At 44.5% G+C, this 16,640-nt stretch overlaps 1 protein-coding gene across 1 annotated transcript in view; it reads right to left on the bottom strand.

Annotated features, from left to right (window-relative positions):
- Window positions 1–6,812, bottom strand: part of AKT1 (AKT serine/threonine kinase 1) — a 134,528-nt gene extending 127,716 nt beyond the window's left edge. The window contains 1 exon segment of the mRNA XM_078150383.1: window positions 6,572–6,812. The gene's annotated coding sequence lies outside the window, so the exon portion shown is untranslated.
- Between the last annotated feature and the right edge of the window lie 9,828 nt (window positions 6,813–16,640).

The raw sequence follows: 16,640 nt of genomic DNA, 5'->3' as shown, positions 1-16,640 counted from the left end.
CCACTGAGTCAGTCCAATAGAGCACAGACCTTGGGCAGATACAGAAGGTGGAGAGACCATGAACTGGGCCCAAAATCAAATAGGGAGATGACAGAAGGCTGGACTGCATTTGGGAAATTACACGGCACTTTTAATAATTCCAAGCTGCTCCCTGTCCAAAAAAAAAAAAAAGCCCATCTTTTCTTTAACACTAATGTTCTTTTGCTGATACTATGTGGAGGTGAATCATGGAACACCATAATTTCAAAGGCTCAAAATTACTGATGACCTTAAGTAAAGGCCATGGAAGGGACACGAAGTGGGCTGCCACTTATTATCAACAATGACTCGAACTGAAACCAGCAATATAAAATAAATCATCCAGGAAATGTTTAGTCCAAAAAGGCCTGGTGAGCCTATTGCACTGCAGGATCTATAAAAGGACATCCTAAGGGCTGCATCAATACTTACCAAAAGTTAAAATACCTAGACCGGGGTCCCTGAACTTGTGCAGTTTTTTAAGTATTTTGACAACTTTATTTCAATACAATTGGTTTCTTTTACAATCCTATGTATTTTGTTTTATGCCTTTAAAAACATTATTCTAAGGAGTCCATATGTAGGCTTCCCCAGCCCACCAAAGGGGTACATGACATAAAAATAATTAAGAAACTCTGACCCTGAGGGAGGCCTACAGCACATTAGATGGGGGACTGATGAGAAGACACGGACAAGAATCACACGGGACAAAAAGATACATCATAGATGGGTTATTATCTGCAGGGAATTCCATACCAATGACAACATGGATCACTGAAGTATTTATAGTTGTATGTTGAAAAGCAACACAGACCCTTAAAGCCACTAAACTGTCTATACTTTTTGACTCAAAGTTACTACTGTGAGGCCTATAACTACAAGGGATCAAAGACATGAGCAACAGAACTCATGTACAGAAATATTTACAGCAGCTCTTTTCACAGGAGCCAAAAACGGGAAACTGAGGGGAAGATACCTATTTGGGAAATGGCTGAATAAATTATGGTATATAAATGTCATAGAATATTATTTCACCATTAAAAAATAACAAAATGGACACTTTTAGAAAAAACAAAGACTTCCACAACTCATTTGGAGTGAATTGAGCAGAAACACAACTATTAACACAATAGTAATAGTATATAGGAAACAACCTGGAAAGACCTTAGACCTCTGATCAATGCACTGACAAATCACAATTCCAGAGGCCCCATGAGGAATGCTACCCACCTCCTAAAAAGAGAGGTGATGGACTCAATATGAAGAATCAGACATATTTTTTTTTGGACACGGCCAATTAAGGAACTTGTTTTGCTTGACTCTACATGTTTGTAATAGGGATTTTGCTTTTCTTGCTTTCTCACAATTGGGAAGTATGGGGAAAGGGAGGTGGGAGAGAAAGAAAGCAGACCTTCATCTAGATTTTTTGACACGGTCAATGAGAGGAATTTGCTTTATTTGACTATGCAGGGTGGGAGAAGTGGGACAGAGAGAAAATAAATGTCAATTTAAAAAATAATAATAAATGATAGCATTGGCCAAAAGAAGGAGGCCTGAACTGAGAGTCGAGATACTTGATTTCAATTTCTGACTTGCTCTATGATTTCGGTCAAGTCTCTTCTGTTTCCCTGGGCATGTTTCCCCTTCTAAAATGCTGGATTTGAAATAGACAATCCTTTCCATCTCTAAGGTTTTGAAATTATATTACAAAGATAACAATATAAAATACTGGGCTACTCTAAAATATTCTGACACTCCACACTTTACAGAGTGGTATAGATCATAAGTTCTAGAAAATGGAAAAAATTCCTCTACACTAGAAATCAAGGAAAATGAAAAGAAACAGCACCTGAGTTAGGCTCCGAAAGACAGACAGGACTTGGGGGGGGAGGGGAGAGAAGATGTAGTATGACATTTTATTTGATGCATAGAGCCAAGTCACAGAAACCAGGCCTGTATTATGACATATTGAGAGAGACTAGTTCAGTGGGCGAGGGCCCTAACTGCCAAACGGAGAAGAAAATGGTAATTTTCTCCTACTGACAATAGGGAGCCACTGAATGACTTTGGCCAGTTATACTTCAGGAAGATGTCTTGTGCAAAATGTTAGACAAGGCCAGGGAAACCAGTGAGGAGGATATTATAACAAAGTCCAGGTGAGAGATGATGAGATACTGACTTGTGGTAATTCGAGAGAAGGGGATGGATGAGAGGCTATGGAAGCATAGGGCTTGGTGAGTAACTGGATGCAGAGACGATATAGAGGGAAGAATCAAAGGATGACTGAGGTTTCAAGTCCGGGTGACAGGCGGATGGTAGCGTCACCCAAGAATGAGGAAACTAGAAGGAGGGATAAATAAGGGAGGGAAGATGAGTGCATTTGGGGACCTGTTGAGTTTGAAGTGCCAGTGGGTGTCCAAGGCGAAGATGCCCTTTAGGAGATGTGGCTTACAGGGTGGTAGAAGATGACTGCACATGTTGGACTTCAGATGGCAGGAAATTTCCTTCATCTTTCGCCTCTCATACATATTACCATGTATATAATTACCTGCATTTGTGCCTTATCACCCTTAGATTGTCACCTCCATGAGAATAAAGACTGTCTTTTCCAAATTTTGTATCTTCCTTAGTACTCTGCACAGTCCTCTGCTTTGAGTGGACATTTAATAAATATATATTGATCTGTGCAATGGTGGTAGACTATGGGTGTGGTACACTTCATATGAGTGTCAGACTCAGTTGATAAGTTAGTATTGTTACAAGGGCTGGCTCCCAAGGGATAGGAGATATATTTGGAAATGAAGGTGATAAAAAAGCAAAAGATATAAAATAAAAATTCTGAATATTAAAAAAAGATAAGTAATCATTAATCCCTCACTATACGGCAGGCCCTATACTAAGCATTGTAGATACAGAGAGGTAAAAATAGTTGCTGCCCTCAAAGGAACTCACATTCTTATAAACAGACAACTTGCAAATAAATAGGTACCTAGGAGATGCATAACTTTAGTGGCAAGGGTCTAGCAACTGGGGGGAGGGGACTAAGAAAGGCCTCCTGCAGGTAGCGTTAGAACTGAGTCTTAATGAAAGGCAGTGGGATTCTATGTGGCAGAAATGAGGGGAGAGAGAATTCCAGGCATGGAGGAGGATCCAGCCAGTGCCAAGACATAGAGAAAAGAGATGGAGTGTTGTATCTGAGGAACAGCAGGTTGTTCATTGAACCAAATTAGAGCAGGCTGCCAAGGAAGACTAGAGAGAAGAAAAGAGTTTATGGACAGCACCTTAGAGGATACCCACATTATGGGGGCCCAGAGAAGATGAGGAAAAAACTAATTAAGACTGAATCCAGAAAGAGAGGGTGATCAGCGTTCAAAAGCTGCAAGGGAGGTCTGGGCAGGGAAGACTGAGAAAAAAACCATACAAAAAGCCTGTCTAGATGACAGGCCTCCCTCATTGGCCCCCTGAAGGAAGGGGAGAAGAGAAAAAAAAGAGACCCCCAGAGACACTCAAGTTCTACCCAACACTGATTTTTCCGTGGGTGTCAGAGGTGACAAAACCAAACACACTAAAAAGTTATCCTCTTAAAATTAGTCTACACCCTGGGCCACCCTAGAATCAAGGGACACTCTCTCCAAACAGCGGCAGGCCTCTTTCAGGCAGTATACAGCTCACCCAAACACTCTGGACTTGTTTCCTCACCTGCAAAAAGGAGGTGGTAACAAACCCTGCCCCAAACCCCACTTATGCTAAAGATCAAGTGAAGTAATGGGTAGGAAAATATTTGGGAAACGAATGGAACTAGAAACAAACACTGGCCCAACTCTTCAGAGGCCCAGCTTCTACCTGCCTCCCAAGGTTGTTGTGAGGCCAATATGATATAATATATTTATAAGGCACCTCGCAAATTGTAAAGCCCTCTATACAAATGCCAGCGATTCTTGTTATTAAGGCCTACCTTCTCCAGGAAGCCCTTCTAGACTATGACAACTTATGCTGACCTCTCCCCTCCGACCAAAAGCACTTGCTGTTGTGAAGCCCCATTTTACATATGATCTTGCATCATATATTGTTTACAATGGCAGTCTCAGACAGAATGCCCAGGGGCACAGCTCATGTCTCTTCCTCTGATCTCTCCCCTGGTCAGAGCTGAGCACAGGACCAGACACACAGACTCAATGTATCGAAGGCAGCCCAGCACACAGTCATGGACAAGCCATTTCCCCTTTCTAAGCCTCAGTTTTCTTATCTGTGAAATTAGGCTGATGTTTGCTTAAAGCACTGTTGTGAAGAAAGTGCTTTGTGACCCTTAACACACTATGGATTACCCAAAGGGTGAGGGTGAGCAGGTGAAATTTCCCAGGTTTCAAAGACAAACTTGATGGGACTTAGAGATCAGCAGAAGCTGAGAATCTCCAAACTCTTCTCTGGGGCTGTCCAGACCCAAAGTTCCCCTCAGAAGACCAGTTAGTGGCTTTATAAATTCAAAATTCAAAATCGAACAAGTATTAAAAACCTGCCATATGGGGGCAGCTAGGCGGCACAGTGGATAGAGCACTGGCCCTGGAGTCAGGAGGACCTAAGTTCAAATCTGGCCTCAGACGCATAACACTCACTAGCTGCATGACTCTTGGCAAAGTCACTTAACCCCAATTGCCTCACAAAAACAACAACAACAACAACAAACCCCAAAACCTGTTAAGTGAAAAGAACCCTGTGGTCTGTGCTGAGATATGAACTTAAATGAGTCCCTCATGGAGCTTACAGTCTGAGACCAGCTGGCACGGCAAAAGAAAGAGTTCAGAAAGCCTAGGTACCTTAAGAACCACCAAGTTATTCATGTCTTTCCCAAATACACACACCCACACACAACCAACCCTCTCATCAGCGGGCAACCTGGCAACTCCTTGGTAACTTACAGTTTAAGACAGTTGCCTGAGGCAGTAAGAAGTGAAGCTTTGTGATCACCCAACGAGCACGTGTCAAGAGGCAGGATTTGAAGCCAGGTCTCCTCAATCCTTCATCCAAAACATGTCAACCGATGGCTCTCATAACCTAAAGGATAATTCTCCTTTTAGAGCTAGGGAAACTAGCACAGAGAGATGTGACTTGCACAAGGTTACAGCTGGGAAGAAAACTAAAGTTTCTTAATTCCTCGACAAGGACTGTTTCCAGCCTATCCCCCTCCACCCATATAATAATAATAGATACCATTTATCCCCAGCTGATAGATGAGGAAACTGAAGTGGAGAAAGGTAGTTACTCAGCCAAGGTCATGTTGCAAGTGAACACATTAACCACAAAAATAATCAATCCTAGCAGGTATAAGATATTTTGTAGCTTCCAAAGCACTTTCCCTTCTATTCCCTCATTAAATCCTCACAATAGGAGGCAAGGCAGTGAATCCTCAGCATCTCCCCACTGCCTAGTAAATAAAGATCCTGCCAGTCAAGGGCCTCCACAGTCCAGCCCCAATCTACCCACCCTGGAATCTGACCTCTGCAGTTAACATTCCAGCTACTTACTGTCTCCTCCATGAAGCCTGTCTCCACTCTCAGCTAAAAGTCATCTCTCCCTCTTCCAATTTCTGCCTTTTAGACTGGAAAGCCCTGTCACATTCTCTCTTGGATTGATTATTTGCAAGCAAGTCTTTCCCTCTGTTAGACTGTAAGCTTCCTGAGAGAAGGGAGTGCCAGGCTTTTATCTTTGTATTCAGAGTGCCAACTTCAGGGTCCTGCCCACAACAAGCTCTTAACACTTGCAGAATTGAATCTTACAGACTTAGACAAGTGAATCGATTTGCCCAAGGTCACACAGAAGAGACACCGGAGAGGGAACCAGCACCCAAGGCTGTCCAGCAAAATCTGACTCCTGAAATCATTCGGAACAGAAACAAGCCACGGACCAGCCCGGCCTAGGGATGTCGTGGAGTAAATCTCCCTGAAGTCCAAGCAGAGGCTACCCTAGGGTCCTTCCTAATCCAGTCTGGCCCAGCTCCCCGGGAGCCCCAAGCCTCTCCAGGTGGGCGCCCCAACGTGTGTGCGCACGGGTCCCTTCCTCCTGTGGGTGGCACGCCGGCCGGCTCCGGCTCGCTCCCGGCCCCCCAGCCAAGGCTAGCCCCGCCACGCCCCCCCGCCAGCCGGGCCGAGGGCGGCGGGAGCCTTGCGCTCGCAAGTCTGGGCTCCGGGGCCCGGCTAGCTTGGGGCGGCCAACAGCTTCCTGTTCGCTAATCGCAGGATACGGCGGCGGTGGCGGGGAGAGGAGAGAAGGTCGGGGAGGAGAGGCGGGCAGAGGCGGGAGGGCAGCCAGCCCGGCCCCGCTTCCTTTTTTTTTTTTTTTTTGCACAAAAGGAAACACAAAAAGCCACGTCCCGGGGCGCAACCCCGTGGAACAAAGCGCCCGCGCCCTCGCCGCGCAGTGCCGCAGGTCCTGCGCCCGGGCGCACCAGGCCGGGCCCCCGCCCCCGCGCCGTGCGCCCCCGCTCTCCTGGTTCTGGGGGCGCAGGAAAGGTTTCCCGACCCCGGGAGCCGCCGGCTGGGCCGGGATGCGGGCTTACCTGCGGAGAGCCGGGCCTGGCCAGGCCCCGGGTGGAGGGGGGGGTCTCTGCCGTTGGCGGGGCGCGGGCCTAGCCGGGCCGGGGCCGCCTCCCGCTCTGCATGCCAGTCCGCTCCGGGGCAGGGGGGCTGGGGGCGGGGGGCGCCGCGCCTCCCCTCCCTCCTCCCTCCCTCCCGGGCCCCGGACGCTGCCGCCGCCGCTGCCGCAGCCGGGATTGGCCGGGCCGGGGATCCAGCTGTGGCAGCCGCTGTTACAGCTGCGGAGTCCGGCTAGCCTGCCCTCCTCCCTCCGCCTCCTCCTCCTCCTCCTCCTCCTCCCGCCGGATCCGGGGCCGGGCGGGGGCTGGGCCGCGCTGGGGGCGCAGGGTCCGGCCGGGGAGGGCAGGAGGGAGGGGCGGCCCGGAGAGCCACCCCCCAGCCGCCTGCAGCGCTCTGGGCTGGGGTTACCGCGGCCCCGGCGGGCGAGGGGGGGGCGCAACTCCGGGCGCGGGGCCTCCGGATCCCTCCAGCGCGTCCGGCTCCTCCTCCTCCTCCCAGGCGACCCGGACTCACACTGCCCTACACGCTCACAGGCGCGCGCACACACACACACACAAACACAAACACACACACTCACACACACAGACACACTCACAAACACACACACCACCCCGGCTAGTTCGCCCGCCCTCCCATTTCCCCGCCCTCCCCCAACTATGCAGCCAACATCCGCCCGGCTCCTCCCCGCCTCCTTCTTCCTCTTTTCCCTCCTCCCCCCTTCCCTTTCTCCTCCTCCTCGACTCCCTTCTCTTTTTCATCCTCTTCCCTCTCTTCTCCCTTCCTCTTCCCTCTCCTCTTCTTATTCTTTCTCTCTCCTCCTTCTCCTTTTATGGGGTATTAGCAAAGTAGACTAACCTTGGCCATTATCTAGCCCAACTCCCTCATTTTACAAATGAGGAAACTGAGTCTGAAAGATTATACGAAGTAAAGCCCATTCCCCCCCTCCTCTTGCCTACTCTATCTTCTGCTTTTCCATCTTCATCAACTTCTAGCTCTAAATTTGTTTTAGACTTAGATTTTAGACTTAGTTTTGGAACTGAAAAGGAGTTTACTAGCCCTCTCTTTTTACAAATAATAAAGTGGCTAATACTTATATAGCACTTACTGTGTGCCAGGAACCGGCTGAAAGCTTTATAATTATCTCGTTTGATCCTCACACAGCCCCGGGAGATAGTTGCTATTATTAGCCCCATTTTACAGATGAAGAAACTGAGGCCCAGCGATTAAGTGACTTGCCCAGGGTCACACGGGTAACAAAGCTAGAATTTGAAAACCATTTTTTTTCCAGAGGAAGAAGAATAATTATGCAGTTCCCCTACCCACACCAAGACAAGAATGTTTTGGCAAAAAGTTGGAAAAAGCAGAATTCCCTACTTCTGATTCATGGCACTTCCAGATAGATGAAAGTGAAGATAAATTGACAAGCATACAGGTCTCGATGATCCACTCTAAGGAAGTCCTTGCTGGACCTCTGTTGCCTAACTCTGCCAAATAGGAAGGATGGCCCAGCTTAGCCAAAAATAACCTCTATCATAAGCAAGACCCTCCAGAAAAAAAGACTGGGAGGGAACTTATTGGGCTGCCTGAGAGCCAAGACCATTGTCTAGGCCTCTGAAGCTGATGATCTGGTAAGTTATGAGACTGTGTTGAAGCCTGTGACTGAAGCCAAGGTTTAGGCAAAGGGGAGAGGAGACTCAAGAACAAGGCAGTGGGCCCTGGACCAATCCTTTCTGTCTTCTGCCCTTCCATTGGAGAGAAAAGGAGTGAAGAATGTGCCCTAAGCCCCTGGATGCTGGTCCTGTGTTCAGTTCAAATGTACAGGGGTGACAAAAAAGGAGTAATCACAGGCAAACCCTGCCCTCCAGAGAACTCTTGGTCTAAGGGTGGAAAAAAGACTTATCCGGGAAAGACAAAACAATTCATGATAATTTCCGACTGAGTGCTACTAACTAGCAACTCTGAAAAATCTTACAAGGACCAGTCAGACAGGCGGAAGGAGAACCAGGAAAGAGTCTTGCCACGAAAACCTAGAGAGAGGAGAATATGCAGGAGAAGAGGGTGAAAGACAGTATCAAAGGCTTCAGAGAAGTCAGGGAGGATGAAGATTGTTACATTTGTCAATTAAGAGGTCATTGGTATCTTTGGAGAAAGGCATTTTGGTTGAATGATGAGGTTAGAAGCCAGATTGCAGAGAGTTAAGAAGAGAGTGAAACATGTATAATTGACATGACATTTCTTGCCTTTTAATGGGGGGGGGAGAAAAGGGAAGGGAGGGAGAGAATTTGGAACTCAATTTTTTCAAATGAATTCTAATAAATAATTTAAGGAGATATTTTTTGAGCACTATGCTGGAAATAGGAGAAGAAAAATAAAGTTTAAATAATACCTGGCTCCTGTCCTCACAGAGGTCTCCTGCTCTCTAGGAGAGCGATGGGATGAGAATAAAATGTCTCTCAAGCAGGGTTTCTTAACCTGAGGTCCATAAACTTGTTTAATTTGGGGTTTTTTGTTTTGTTTTGGCAACTATTTAAATAATCATGACTTCTTAAAAAAAAGTAGAAGAAAGTGAGAGGAAAGGAAATAGAGGCATCAATTGTAGAGAACTTTCTCAAGGATGTTAGCCCAGAAAGGGAAGAGAGAGAGAGAATGATTATAATGGGGAGGGATGGATGACATGAGAGGTTAGGAGAGAGATGGGTCTGTTTGTTGGCATTAGGAAAGCTGTCAGTAGACAGAGAAAAGTTGAAGATTAAATAGAGAGTGTTGATAATAGAGGGGAAATCTGATGGAGAAAAAAGAATGGGATGGAAAGGGAGAAGGGTTCACCTCTTCATGTGTGACAGGAGACAGGGGAAAGATGTCTGGAGAAGTAGCTGTTGAGGAATGGGTTCATTTGTTCAGTGAAATAAAAAAACAAGGTTCTTAGTGGAGTGAGTGGACACACAGAAGACTGAAACAGCCAAACAGGGTGCACACCATTCTCTTTCCCATCTCCTTTGACCAAATTATAGCATTGCAGTGGATAGAGTGCTGGGCCTAGTCAGAAGACCTGAGTTTGAATCAGACAGCTGTTAACCGTGTGACCCTGGGCAAGTCACTTCACATCTATTTGCCTCAGTTCCCCCATCTGTAAAATGGATATAATAGTATCTAACTCCCAGGGTTGTTGTGAGGATCAAATAAGATGATAAATGTAAATCACTTACCACAGTGCCTGGCATATAGTAAGCACTATACGGTGTTCAGTAATTTCAGTCGAGTCTGACTCTTCATGACCTCATTTGAGGTTTTCTTGACAAAGATACTAAAATGGTTTACCATTTCTTTCTCCAGATTATTTTACAGATGAGGAAACTAAGGCAAACAGCGGCAAGAGATTTGCCTGGGGTCATACAGCTAACAAGTGTCTAAAGCCAGATTTGAATTTAGGAAGGGAGTCTTCTTGCCCTCAGGCCCAGCTCTCTATCCTCTGGGCCACCTAGCTGCCCAAGAACTATATAAATGTTAGTTGCTATTATTATTATTATTGTTACTGTTATTATTATTATTATTATTATTATTATTATTATTATTCCATCCCTGGAATGCAGCCCCACCTCGACTTCTTAAAATCCTTAACTTCTTTTGAAGTTCAGATTATGTGGCACCTCCTACATGAGACTTTTCTTATGACCTCCGCTGTTATTTTGTATTTACTTAAATGTGCACATGTTACTTTCCCAATACAATGTAAATTCCTTGAGAGTAAAGAGTGTTGCCTTTTCTCCTGTATGTCCCTGGTGCATAGCACAGCACTTGATACGCAGTAGGTCCTTAATAGATACCTTGTTTGTTGTACACAGTAGGCACAGAATACATGTTTGTTGAATCTGTACATTTTTGAAAGGTGGAATATGAGTTGAATTGCTGTAAATGGAGACCTGTTTACCCACTGATTTACAGGATCCTCCCAATAAACATTGGTTCCTTAGTTTTAGGGTTTTCTGATAATTTCCCATCCCTACCTCAAATGACACCTCTTCCTTTCCTGTCTTTCCTGATGCCTCCAACCAGAAGTAATGTCACCCTCCTCTAAAACCTTAGAGTTAAATGGTTGTAGCATTCCTATGAGAGAGAAAGCACCACTTCAGCTTTGGGGGAAGCCCCTTCACTGGATGGCAGTGTCCTTATCTATAAAATCTTAGAATGAAAGTCAAACAACAACAAGGAGATGGGTATAATAATACTGGTACAACCTATTTCACAAGTGGGTGGTAAGGAAAATGCTTTGTAAACTTTAAAGCACTATAAAAACATAAGTTATCATTTTATCATGGCCCTACTCACATTCGGCCTTGGTTTGAAGTTATCATATACAGGTCCAACCCTTTCTTCTAAATTGTAAAGTTCCCTGAGGACAGATCTTAACCTTCTCTGCCTTCTTTACCCATTGGAGCTCCCCAAGAAAAGAGCCAGGTTCTTCTACAGGGATGGGCACACACATGGTTAGGGGAGAGGGACTAAAAGACTCTGTTGATGTTTGCTGAATGAATGAAAGAAAGAAACAAGCTCTAAGGGCACAGTTTCAGGCACTATGGCAAGCAGATGGGTGAATGTTTTAGAGTGGGTAGTAAGGATAAGGCTGGAGGTCATGAGTCCCTCAAAATACCCTAATACACCAGAACCCTCCATAGACTCATAGATTATCAGACTTGGACCTTAGATCATAGACTCTGAGAGCTGGATTCTCAGACTAAAGAATCACAGAACTGAATAGATCATTATAATATAAAATATTAGAATTGAAAAGAATTCTTAGTTCAACCTCACTATTTTGCAAATGGGGAAACCCAGAGAGGGATAGTGACATGTCCAAGGCCACATAGTGATTTAATGACAAAGTCAGAACTAAAACCCCAGTTTCCTAGTCAATATTTCCACTTCCCTGCCTGGATTAACACCCTCCTTTTTCTTGGCCTGAATATAGTAAACACAGCAATGGGGTAGGGGTGGGAATGAATGGGAAGGGAGTATGAATTCCTATTTGACAAGAACTCCTGAGAAAACTCAAAAGCACTTTTGGCAAAAGTTACGCGTAGACTGGTGTCTTATACCATATACCCATTCTAAGCCTAAAGTGGTCTTGAGGGACTAGCATGCATCTTTTGGAATAAAATTGGCAACTTTTTTCCACTCCCTTCTTATTTCTCTCACTCTGACTTGAGTGGTCTAAAATAAGACCTTTCAACAACATCTGGCCACCCCTCCCAGCTGGACCCTGATACTTGGGGCCCAAACCTGACTTACACTTTGCTCAGGACCTGTGACTACCAACCTTCCTGAGTAAACAATCAGGCAACAGTTCTCTGCAGCCCCACACCAAGGGCAGGGCAGAGTCAAGGCCTTGACCATGGGGGTGGGGGGCAGGGAAGGGTGGGCAGAGCTTGGGAAAACTCTCTCTCTGGGACCCAGAAGGGAATTTGTGAACATCTTGAGTTCTGATCCAAAACAAATTTAATTACTTCAAACCCCCACCAAAACAAATAAGAAAAATAAAATGTGTTTGTAATTCAGTAGCTGTACTTGGGTGAAGTCCAGCAATTAAGCATCAGAAACCAAATAGTCACAGTCATAGGTCACAAGATTTAGAACTGGAAGGAACTTTAGAGACAACCTCCTCATTTTACAGATGGGGAAATAGATGCGGAGAAGGGCCCAAAGTCACAGGAGTTGCCAAAGCTGGCACTTTCCACAACATATTTTTATATATTACTAACTCATTTAAGCCTCGCAATGATCCTGTAAGGCAGAGCAGATTAAACTCCTTGTTTTATAGAGGAAGAAACAGAGACCCAGAGAGACCTATTCAAGCTCACATAAAGACCAGAAAGAGTATCGGAACCTAGTCCCTCTGACTCCAAATCCAATAGTATTTCTACAATATCTCCACAATCCCTATGGCCTTCTTTCCTGGAAACAGAAGCTAAGAATGGACTTTGGGCATACTGAGCCACCCGTCTGGAGCAGGCAAGGGGAAGAATGCCTGAAAGAGTTGGCTTTCTTGGCCCCACCTCTCTGTCATCTCCCACCTCAAATCCCATGGCTCACTGGACAGTACCTAATCCCCTCACTTTCTCTGACCAGTCAGATCTGAGTGTGGACTCCCTCCCAGAGGGGTAAAGGCAGAAGAAGGAGAGGGCAGTGCTGAATACACTACCTTCTCTTTGTTATTTATTGTTGTTTGACTCTTCATGACCCCATTTGTAGTTTTCTTGACAAAGACACTGGAGTGGTTTGCGATTTCCTTCTCCAAGTGATTTGACAAAATTAAGGAAATTAAGGCAAACCGGGTTAAGTGACTTGCCCAGGGTCACACAGCTGGAGTCTGAGGCTACATTTGAACTCAGGAAGAGGAGCCTATCTGACTGAAGGCCTGGTACTCTACCTATTGTACCTGACCTGACCTCCTCCCACAGGAAGCCTTTTTGGATTTCCCTAGGTGTTAGTGTTCTCTCTCTTCAAATTCTTTTGTGTTTACTTAACCCATTTACAGATTATAGCTTCAGGGCAGGTACTGTTTATTCACTCTTTTTTCTTCTGTGAATCCTAGGGATTTATACTGTAGCGCATAGTAAGTATTTGTTGATTGCATTAATGGCGGTAGAATGTAATCTACTTGAGGGCAGAGATTGTTGTTGATCTTGTTTTGTTTTGTTTTGTGTATCTGTATCCCCAGAAATTAACACAGGGCCTTTCCCATAGTGGGGCTTAGTGAGTGTTTGCTGAATCAAGTTAATGGTGGTGAATTTCAGGTACTTTGACAGTCATCGCAGAGAAATTTTCCAATGGTGAGGTCTTCCCCGTCTCGCCCACATCCTTTCCCTTAAGCAGTGTCATACCAGTAGTAAGGCCAGCCCCCAAAGAGATAAGTGAGCTCTGCCTACTTCATCCCCTTCCAGTGGGAAATCCTTGAATAAATTCATCAGTCCTTCATCTGTAGCAGGAGAAAAATTCGGCCCTTAGGTTCCACACCAGAGATCCTTAGAGTTCAATACAGCAATACCGCTACTTGGTCTATTTCCAAAGATGATTAAGGAAAAAGGAAAAGAACCTATATGTTCTAAAATGTTTATAGCAGCTCTCTTTGTATTGGCAAAGAACTGGAAATTGTAGGGATGTCAATCAATTGGGGAATGGCTGAACAAATTGTGGTATATGCTCATGATGGAATATTACTCTGCTATAAGAAATGTTGAGCTCACTGATTTTAGAAAAACACAGAAAGTCTTGCACGAAATAATGAAGAGCAAAATGGGCAGAACCAGGAGAACATTGTATACAGTAACAACAATATTGTTTTAAGAATGACTTTGAGTGAATAAATTATTTTGATTATTATAAATACCCAAAGGACATATGAAGAAAGAAGCTATTGTATCCAGAGAAAGAAATGATAAATAGAAGTATGGATAGAATAATTTTACATATACGTATACATACACACACACACACACACATCTATTTGTGTCTTTTGGTAACCAGCTCTAGGGCAGAGGTGGGGAGGGAAGAAAAAAATGTGATGATATTTTGTTGTGTATTTGCAAGGAATAGTAAGTTGTACATAGTAGATTTACAGTTTCATATGCAATCATCTTTTTTTTAATTTTACTATGTTGTGGAAATGCTTGTTCTATTCCATAAATTAAAAATGAAATTGAAAAAGAATTCAATCCAGTAAATCATTTATTATCTCCTGGGTGTGAGGCTCTGCAGAATCATGGAATCTTGGGACTTGGATCATATCCATGCTGCCATCCCTGGGGGAGATTGTCCCACTTAGTTCATTGAGTGAAACATTCTCAGTTGTTTGATATAGCTCAGTTCAATTCCTTTTGGCTCAAGTCAGCAAGTGTTTATTAAGTACCTCCTGTATGCCAGAAACTATGCTAGGCATTAGGATGATAAAACAAACAAAGAAACAAAAAACTCCCTGGGAATAGTCCCTGCTCTCAAGGAGTTTACATTTTACCAGGCAGGGAAACAGCACATACACTGGTAAGTAAATACAAACTATATACTGAGTAAATACAAAGTAATTTCTAGGAATTGGAAACACACTTGCAGTCTGGGTCCCATATAGGAGGTAGCACTTGAGCTAAGCCTTGGACCTGAGGAGGGAAGACGTTCCACAAAAATACAACAGTCTGTGCGAACAGAGGCTAGAGAAGGAATGTCATGTACAGAGAATAGCGAGTAGGCCCAGGTTGGCGAGAAAGTAGAATGTGGAGGGAAGTAATAGGAAATCATGGAAAGAGAGTTTAGAGTTAGATTATAAAGGGCATTAAATATAAACAGGATGTGGTTCAGGGTGCCATGATAGCTTAGAACTACACCAAGACTTTGGGACACCCTCTATTTTTACCCCAGACACAATAGGGAGCCCTGAATCTTCTTGAGCAGTGAGCTACAAGGTTAAAACTGTGTTGTCATTTTTACTGAACTTGCAGAACATGGGCACTATATCTGTGATCCACTTCCCCCTTTATCCTCAAACCTTAGCCTTCTCTTGTAAGAGAAGAAATAAGTTTACAAACAAAACAAAATGATGATACAAAAAGCGATTTTCAAATATAAGACAATTTGAGAACTCAGGGAACCTCAATTAGCTCCCTAACTTAACTCCTTAGTTGTCCCTGGCTATGGAAGCACTCTGCTTCCTAGAGAAACAATGAGATAGAGGAGGAAAGTCTTGGACATGAAGTCAGAAGGCCTAGATTTGAGTTAAGGCTCTGACCCTTACCAGTTGTGTGACCCTGAACACGTTCTTTCTTCTTTCTGGACCTCAGTTTTCTCATCTGCAAAATGGGGCTAATAATACTTGCCCTCTCTCCCTTACCAGCCCGTTGTGAGGATACATGAAGTCTTTTGTAAATCTTATTACATAAGCCAGATAAATGTGAGCTATTCTGAGGATAAGAGAGTCCTCATTTTACAAAGGAAACCAATTTAGTTCTTTTTTTCCCTCAGTCTGGGTTAAGTGACTTGCCCAGGGTCACACAGGTCCTCCTGATTCCAGGGCCAAACTAATTTAGTCTTAGAAGACTAAGCTAGTTTTAGTTTGAACTCTGTATAAGATTCAGGTCTGGTGTCCACGAAGTCAGAATGTCATCTCTAACTGAAAGAGATGTCCCACAGGTTTCTTTCTTTCTAGAACTTATGCTTGCCTCCCCCCTCCTAGGTTCTGCCCACCTTTGGGTTTGTTGAACCTAGCTTAGTGTTTGATCTCAGTCATGCTAGAAAAAGCACTTCTCCATCTGAACTTCAATTCAGTAGAGGCAACTGGATCAGGGAGTCCCCTGAACAGTTTTATGAGTTCCCTCAATCCACCTGATGATATTACAGGGCGTGGGCTTTCTTTGGATGAATCCCAGGGGACCTTCCCCATGAAAATGAGGTCATATCCCATGGCACCTGTTCTGAATACACAAGACACGGGATAATTGGAACTCAGGGGGACAGATTCTTATGAGAGGATTCATCATCCCCCTCCATGGTGAGATCAGCTCAAAATTTTTCTCTCTCTGTTGGACTTCTGTTTTCTCCTTCCAAATACAGATTGGAGTACACATAAAAGACATTTGTCAGTATGGATGAGTGCTATGGAACTGTGCCCAAGCATAGTTTCCTCTCCCCAGAAAAAGCCAATGGTAGCTTGCAATGGCAGAAATGGACCTGAGCTTGCATGTGGTCTGAGAGGTAACTCATGGACAGTGCTCCTGAAGCCTAACCTCCTGTGTAGAGAGGGGGCAATTTTGAATTCCCTTGAAGCATGTTGCCAGAACCTAGCCTTCTAACCAGAGAAGGGAGATTTCCTGGAGAGTGCCAGTTTTAAGGACATCTTCATGGGTTATTCCAAATCGGAAAGTTTCCAAGTTGGAGAATTCAGCAAATGGATCTTGTAGAGGAAAAAAGGGAATTTCCTGGTGTAGTTTGCTCCCTGTAGATAGGATAGTCCACACAATTCCTACTCAGACTCTTTTAAGCAAAGCTATC

This window comes from Phascolarctos cinereus, unplaced genomic scaffold, assembly GCF_003287225.1.
Source record: "Phascolarctos cinereus isolate Bilbo 61053 unplaced genomic scaffold, phaCin_HiC Scaffold_2;HRSCAF=192, whole genome shotgun sequence".
Taxonomy (NCBI): domain Eukaryota; kingdom Metazoa; phylum Chordata; class Mammalia; order Diprotodontia; family Phascolarctidae; genus Phascolarctos; species Phascolarctos cinereus.
The sequence above is the reverse complement of the archived record's forward strand: the minus strand, read 5'-3'. Positions and strand labels throughout refer to the sequence as shown.